The following is an 8,156-nucleotide window of genomic DNA, read 5'->3' as shown; positions in this document are numbered from 1 at the left end:
GGCTCCAGCTTTCCCGAAATTCGTGCGAAAATAGTGACGCAACCATTTGTCGTACAGTGTTACGGGTGGTGGAATTTCTTGTAGCATATAGCTCAGTACATCTGCTAGTTAACTTGGAGGCTAGCTTGCGACAGGGACTCAAACCGACGACGAATTCACCTCTAATTTTGTGCCTTCCTAGAATTCGTATGAAAATTTTGATGCGACCTTTCTCCGTACAGCTTTCCGGGTAGTGCCATACGCGCGTGTGCGTGTGTGGGTATGCGTATGCGTTTGGATGGGTGTCCGTGCACCCAGGGACAGTAATGACAGTAAAATAGTTTTAAAAAGCGGTATAAATAAAAAGATGACACAGAATAGAGATGAAGGCATTTCAAAGGGGACTACAAAAAGATTTAAAGTTTCTCCACTATATGTGTAATGTCCCGCAGGTAGGCAGACAAAAGGTCATGTTAGAAGCACGGCGCTGTGGCGAAGGGCAGGACGAAGGACCTAAAGTACATTTCATTGCCAGTCACATTTGTGCAATAAGCGCAGTGGTGGCCGAGTGGGATTGAGTATAAGCCTCGTATGTGTGTGCTGCGGGGTTCGACCCCCAGTGAAGCCGGGTACCCACCGGTGTGACAGCGGGTACAAGCTTTCTCCTGGCCTGGTGCTCGGCTTCTCTGGGGTGAACTGCTTCTAAAATGAACCTATGACCCCCCCTCCTTTCTTGAGTAGATTAAAAACATCTTGTGTCATGGCGCTGTCTGGCTTGCCCTTGCGCCATTAAAACTCATCGTTCCCATCATTTGTTTGAGGGTATCCAGTTTGAACTCGTAGTATGCCCGCTACATTATTATAAGCTGGGCATCCTAACGGAATATGCCGCACACTTTCAACATAGTCTCAGTTGTCTGAGTGCCAGCTGTTCGTTTGCCTGAGGCGATACCGATAGCTGTCCTTGAATGCACCATTCAAACGGAGTCGATAGTGGAGATATCTCAGATGCCGATGAAGTCGTCGGAACGGAAGCCCGAATTTTAGGTGTGGGTCTGTGGAATGCAGATATGTATCATATGAGATGGTAAGACCTAGAGGCCATTCCTTTGTTCACAAGCCCAAATCTTTGTGATTAGTGGTTTTGTAGATTTTGCAAACTAAATTATCCGGTAAGTCCCATACTGAAGACGTCTTGGGACCGATTCGTCTTCATTTTCGGTACTCAAAATGCCACAGGGTGTGGAATCGATTAGAATAGTACACAGTGGCCTGCGATGCTGGCCAAATTATGCAAATATCCGACGTCTCAGGAGGCCGGCTAATGATGAGGATTCCTCAACATGCTAGACAGATTTCGTAGAGTTACTTTAGGGTGTATAAAGTGGTTCATCGCCGAACTCTCTGCCATTGAATGCACAGGACTGCTTCTTCAGTAGCGTGCAGCTCTGCTCCTATGGGACGTCTGCCACCCAAGTCGTTGGGAGAACACTGGTGTTACTTTGCTGCAGGTTGCTAGAGATGTCGTGTAATCAGCAGACGTGGTGCCGAGATTGACACACAGTTCTTTTAGTGCACGGTGCTAAGAAATTAGAAACGTGGATTATCTGAGAAGTAAAGAAAAAAAGTTGTGTTCTCGATAATGTGATATAAGTGATTATTTTCATTGTGACATATTGTGTGCTCACAACATCTTCAGATTTCGTTTCGCGACGACTGGTATGGCGAGAAGCGGCACATAAATGAAAACGACTAACACAAGCGCATGTTGAGGTTGCGTGTGCAATCTTCATGGCCTCGAGCGCTCGGAAAGATCTCTAAAGTGGGTAGTCAGCCTCTCAGAACTGCACCTCTCGGGGATTGACCCAAATAGCCTGGGTTGGATTGGAAAACGCAGAAGGCAAAACGCAGATGATCCGTCCTTGGTCGCTATCGGTCCACGGCTTACAGCGACCTGAGTGGCCCATTCAATGGCCCGAGTTTTAACGCCCAGGTCTGAGCTGACCAACATGGCTTCCCATTGTTCGAGAGGGGGAACTTGTATTAGACATTCCGGGCGGCACCTCTTTACAGTTCCACAATATGTGATCGTAAATAGCTATTTCGCCACATGGTTAACATTCCGGGCCGTAATCATAGGGATATAATTTTGACAGTAAGTAAGGAGTAAATAAGGATCGCGTCTGGAGTCGCCTCCAGGTGGTCTCCTAATCCTTATCTAAGCTTTTGTCTGGGGGAGGGAAGGTCCTCCTATCTAGTTTCAAATGATCGGCAATGTCGTGATATGAAGCTTGGCCGTCCTTTGAGAAACTCTCAGTAACTAACGCATCCCTTACAAGGCTGACGAACACTCGTGCTTTGATGTGTGCCGCTTCGTTACCAGTATTCCCCGAGTGAGACGGGACCCATATCAACTCAATAATTCTGAGTTTTTTGTTTGACCCAATATGTTCTTTGCATCGTGAGGAATTTTGCCCGTCGCATAACTCCGTATGGCGAATTTTGCGTCGCTTAGTACAGTATAAGCGTTGGTGTTAATTATAGCAAGGGCGATAGCCGCCTCTTCTGCCGTTTCTGGGGATTTCGTTTCAGTAGTACCGGAGACTATCAGTCGGGGGTGGGGGGGGGGGGGGGGGCTTGCGTGTCCACCGCCGCTTGGGCGAACGCTTGTTTCAATCAATCAATCAACTTTATTCAGCATTTTTTGTCCTGAACAGAAGAAAAATGCTAGGGTAGGAGCAAAAAGCCACAAACTCAGTAGCTTGACGAGGCTCCCACCCCTAATTGACAAGGCCAACAGACTGTCACGTTATTACATATATATATACACACACACATACACACACACACACACACACACACACACATATATATATATATATATATATATATATATATATATATATATATATATATATATATATACATGCAGGACTTAGAACCAGCGAAAAAAAAAGTATGCAATGAAATGTGCAGTAAGACAGGTGCTATATCTGAAATAGTTTTGATGTGAGAAATCAACATGTATCTGTGTTAACTCGTCGCAGACTATTTATACATATGAAGATTACAATTCAACGCACAGAAAATGAAAGAAACATATCTAGCAGGAAAACAAAAAAAAATTTCGCGTCAACAGCTCCAAAGGGTCAAATTTAATCGGGTGTACACAAGTTCACATAATAGAAGCAGGAAAATAGACGATGATAAAAAGATACAATACTGCGGCATCTACATATACCGGTTGTTCACGTTGGCTGTATACGTTTTGTGTATTTGTCCTACTCTCCTTGTGGTGAGCAACAGGTATATTCTTAGGTAGCGGCGTGACTAGTATTGCCTGGGCGATGCGTTTAGCTATTTCTGTCTTGGTATCTAGTGGTGGCAGCCCGATGCCTAGTCCTAAGCGATCAAGTATGGCCCTCCTGCCTTGGTGCTGGAAAGCCGGCCTCGTTGCATTGTTAAGTGTGCTTCCTTAAGCTGGTCTAGGATGTTGTGTACCCCTACGACCAGGAGTCTTTCGGTGGAGGTACAGTTCGGTAGCCTTAATGCATCCTCGTATGCGTGTCTTATTATAGCCTCTACTTTGGCTATTTCAGTGCTGTCTAAGTTTAGGTATGCGAGAGCGTAGACAAGCTTACTCAGTTGAAATGCTTGTACTACTCTGCAGAGTTCTTTCTCCTTCACTCCCATCTTTTTGTTGGCAATTCGCCTTAAAAGTCTTACTGTCATGTTGACAGTTGTCCTTGAGTCTTTTTCATGTCTCCTTCTTCTTCCTGCTTGACTGAAGGGAGAGTCCCAGGGTTCTTATGGTTTGAACTTCCTTTACAGGGAGCCCTTCTACCCAGGTGTTAAGTGGAGACGCAGGGTTTATAATTTTTGGCTCGACGGCCGCTTGGCGTGTTTCTTGTTAAATATAATTTGGAATTGGAGGACGAGCAGGTTAGCCCTGCTTTACCGGCATGGCCTTCTAATATATCTATAGCTTGTTGCATGGTATCCTCTATCTAACCATCGCTGCCAGTTATGGTCCATAAAGTGAAATTATCTGCATATATTGTGTGTTGCAGCCCCGGGAGGGTGTCAATTTAGGAGGAATTTTAACTAGTGAGAGGTTAAAAAGGAAAGCCGACAGGACTGCACCTTGAGACGTTCCTTTACCTCATAGTGATATAGGATGTGATTTGATCTCTGCCGCTGCTAGCTCTGCCATTATGTTACTCAAAAACGACTTTCTGTAATTGAAAGTTTTTTATTCTGGGCTAATATTTGAGAGATTCCTTAAGATAACATCGTCCGTGACGTTATCGAAAGCCTCATTTAAATCCAAGCCTAATAGGCTCTATCTGCTCGGCCACATTTTGGGTCTATTTTGGGTCTGCCTTGAGTTGCAGCATAACATCCTGTGTGGAAAGATCAGCCTTGAAGCCTAGCATGGAGTTTTGAAGTAAATTATTGTCCTCGGCGTATTTTTGTAGGCGGTTGAGAACTACATGTTCCAATAATTTTCCTAAGCAGGATGTCAATGAAATTGGGTGTAGGTTCTCTATACATAACTTCTTGCATGGTTTTAGAATGAATGCAATCTTTGCATGTTTCCATTCTTGTTGGATAATTCCTTCTCTCCAGTACTTGCTCATAAGATTAGCAAGAACCCTCACTGAAACCGCTTCCAATTAAGTTTCTTAGCGCTTTGTTAGTAAAACCATCGGGCCCGGCTGCCGACGTGGTACGTAGTTGCCCCATGGCAAACCGCACCTTCGCCTGCGTGATTTCGGCGTCCAATGTCTCATTTGGTGTCCCGCGATAGCCTGGAAGCGGTCATTCTAGGGTTGTGTTTAAGTGCCGATCACGTAGTTCCGTTAAGAATTCCTCTGTGGTGACTTGAAACTGATGCACTAATCTCATCACTTGACCCCGTTGAGTTGTTTTGGTCTGTGTGGGGTCAAAAAGGTGCCTCAGCAGATGCCAAGTTTTCTTGTATCAATGCTGGCCATTCATGCGGTCACATATCTGTCACCATTTATTGTGTTGAAACTCTACAGTTTAGGACTCAATTCGCCTCGGTAATTGCGCTAATCTCTTCTTAAGGGCAGCGTTTGTTCCTCTTCCAGCTTCTTTGCAAGCTTAAATGTGCTTCCCACATGTGCAATTGCCCAAAGTCAGTGACTTGTCCCTCTTCTTCCATGGCCATTTCAGTGGGGGTAGGTTTAATATCCCTTTTTAGCGACTCCACCCAGTCCGCGAGGTTTTAAATTATTGTGTCTGTGGTTTTCTTAAGTCTCTGAACATGTCCCAGTGCATGGCTTTGACTTTGTTCAAGACTGATTTATGTCACACATGGTAGTTACATGAAACACACACAAACAAAACAGGGTACGTGACGAGCGCACCCTGTCTTGTGTGGATTGCGCTCGTCCCGTACCCTGTCTCGTGTGGATTGCGCTCGTCCAGTACCCTGTCTTGTGTGTGGTTGCGCTCGTCCCATACCCTGTCTTGTATATGTATGTTTCGCGCTACTACCATGTCTGAAGTACTGAACCAACTAGCCCGACAACACGTTCTACTGATTTATGCTCTGTTGTTTCAAAGATGGTAGATATATAATCTAATAGTCGCTACTTAGCGTGTGTCCTGTGTTCACTTTCCATTTCGTATGGCGAGGTGGCTGTGCATACGCTGTTCCCTACAGTCTCGTGTTGTCTTGGCGGTCGTTCATAGTAGTTAGGCCCATGGTTTGGACTGCCTGCCATACTCTGTCGCCTTTGGGGCTAGCTTTAGTGTATCCCCATTCCGAGCGTGCACATGGTGCGTTGAAGTCCCCTACTATTAATGCCTGAACTTTAGTCGCTAGTTTCAAAGTCTTGATAAGTAACTCCGGTATACCGTTGCCCTTATCTTTGTGTGCTGTATAAATTAAGTAGAAAAAAATCGTATCCTCGTTTTTTTTTTGGAGAGGGGGGGGACAATCTCAATTATGACGTAGTCTTCCTTTGAAGTTTCTATGTTTGTTATATTGCCATGATGTTGAGCTGTGTTAATACGGCGGTGGACACTCCCGTGACTGCTCCAGCATGGTACCCTGGGGATAGATATGCCTTATGGCTCATTAATTTTACCGCCCCACTAGATTCTTGCATTGCAATAACGTTCGGTGCGCGTTGTTGTGCTTGAATTAGAACTTGCAGATTCCCCCGTTTGCGTCGGACGCCTCTGCAATTCCACTGCCATACTTCAATTACTTGTGAGAGGTACATAATTTTGAAGCACTTTTTGCTGTAATGAAGGTAAGCCTTTCTCCAATGCAGTCAGCTTCTTCATCACTTGCTGGAACATAGTCATTACTAGTGTTTTGAAAGTTCCAAATTCCCCTGTTAAGGCATCTACATCAGCCTCTAAATTTCCTACTCTAACCTCTAGGTTGCCTACGTTGATCACTATGTTATCCACCCTTTTTGTGAGTGCGTTAAGGTCAGCCCTGAGGGTTCCTGTGGCCTTAGCTGGCTGCTGTACATCGCCCTCAGAGGCTTCGGCAGCTCGTTTGTTTTACGTTTCCTCCGCGGGGGACGGGGTCTTTTAGCTGAGTTGCGTTTCTCCGTTTCTATAGCTTCGCGCGCGGGAGAGTGTGTTCTCGGAGGTGTCTGCACAGCTTTTGGTTGTGGTTGCGATGCTTGCTCTATCGAGGCCATTACAAGTTGATGGAGCTCCGCCATCTATTTCTTTAGTCTCGCGTTTTCCTCGTGCCGCTCTTTTAGATTGTTTTGGAATTTTTCTCTGTTCCTTCTCCCGAACGCTCATCTGTTAAGAGGCCGAATTTGGCCAGCTCACCTTTTTGTTTGGTCAGCTACTGCTTCTGCCTCGGCTTGAGCTTGTGCTCTTCTTTCCATCGGCCACCCCGGTCAGCTGCGGGAAGGAGCTGGATCTGTCTACGGCCTGGTTCTTTGCTTGGTCCCTTGCCCGGCTCGCAGATCGCTGCCTAGATCTCGGCTGATGTTCCACTTGGTGCGGCGGCGCACCCTTGTTAGGCTTAACTAGTTGTCGTTTCTGGACCACGAGGCGTTGTTTGCAGTTTCGGCTCCAGGTGTGGTGTGCCCCGTGGCACACGATGCAGTCGGCTGTGGTTGAGAGTGGTTCCCCATCACGAGGTGCAGTATCGTCCTAGCCGCATCGGATGCAAAGGTCAGCTTTGGGTCGGTAGCATACATCGGTTCGATGCCCGACTCTTCTGCAGTTGTAGGAGTATTCTACTTGTTCACGGTAACGGTCGACCTAAAAGATGGATCCCCAGTGGTAAATCTGGCTCGGAATTTTCTTCCCTCGTAATGTGACCTGGATCGTGTTTGAATGATCCATTTCACGAGCGCCGACGATCACGACACCCGGGTTGCGGTTCATGAAGCCTTGTCGGGCCTCCTCCGGCGAGCTTCCGTCATACGCTTGGTAAATTACGCCTCGGACCGAGTCGTCTGGCGCCGCTACTTACGTCACCAACTCATAATTCTGGGCTTCAAGCTGTAAAGTCTTGACTCCGGCATACGCTGCAGCTCGCTGGCGTGCCGGGGTGCTCACGGTGAGCGTTTTATTGATGGAGCGTTTTATTAACAGAAACGGTGTCTTCAGTTAGCGCGGCCTGATACAGAACCTCAATTGGCTGCCGCGCACATGGCGAGTTCGAGTTGATGTGTTGCAAAGGTGTTTAAATTGTAGCTTCGCGGACGGCAGACTATTTTATTGTCGCTCAGGGAGAGTTACGGTAGCGGTACTCGCCTTTTAGTGGGGGCCGGCTTCCGTGTTTTTTGGCGGGGGCGCCGGAGATAGGCTTAGCGCTGGCTTGCCGCAGATTAGTCCTCGCAGCGGCGGCTTGGCTGGCGGCGTCTTGCTTCAAGCGTCTGGCGCGGTCTTGTGGGCGAGGAATAATTTTCCATTCCCCAGATTCCAGCTCCGAAGGAGAAATGTCGTCCCCCTCGGCGGTGTAGTCGATCGCTCGTAGTTTGAGGCTGGCTCGAACAAGCAAGCACAAGGACCCGACGTCCGTGAAGTTCACGATAAAAAGGCGTCGAGTTGCCAAAAATTGTGTCCAAGGGTGCGGGGCAGCGTTCCTAAGACTTTCCCAACAACGGCAGGTCGGAGGATTCACTAAATCCGCCAAAAATTGGCTCTCAAGCGGGAGCCAATGT

This window comes from Amblyomma americanum, chromosome 1 (assembly GCF_052857255.1).
Source record: "Amblyomma americanum isolate KBUSLIRL-KWMA chromosome 1, ASM5285725v1, whole genome shotgun sequence".
Taxonomy (NCBI): domain Eukaryota; kingdom Metazoa; phylum Arthropoda; class Arachnida; order Ixodida; family Ixodidae; genus Amblyomma; species Amblyomma americanum.
This window is presented reverse-complemented; position numbering follows the sequence as displayed.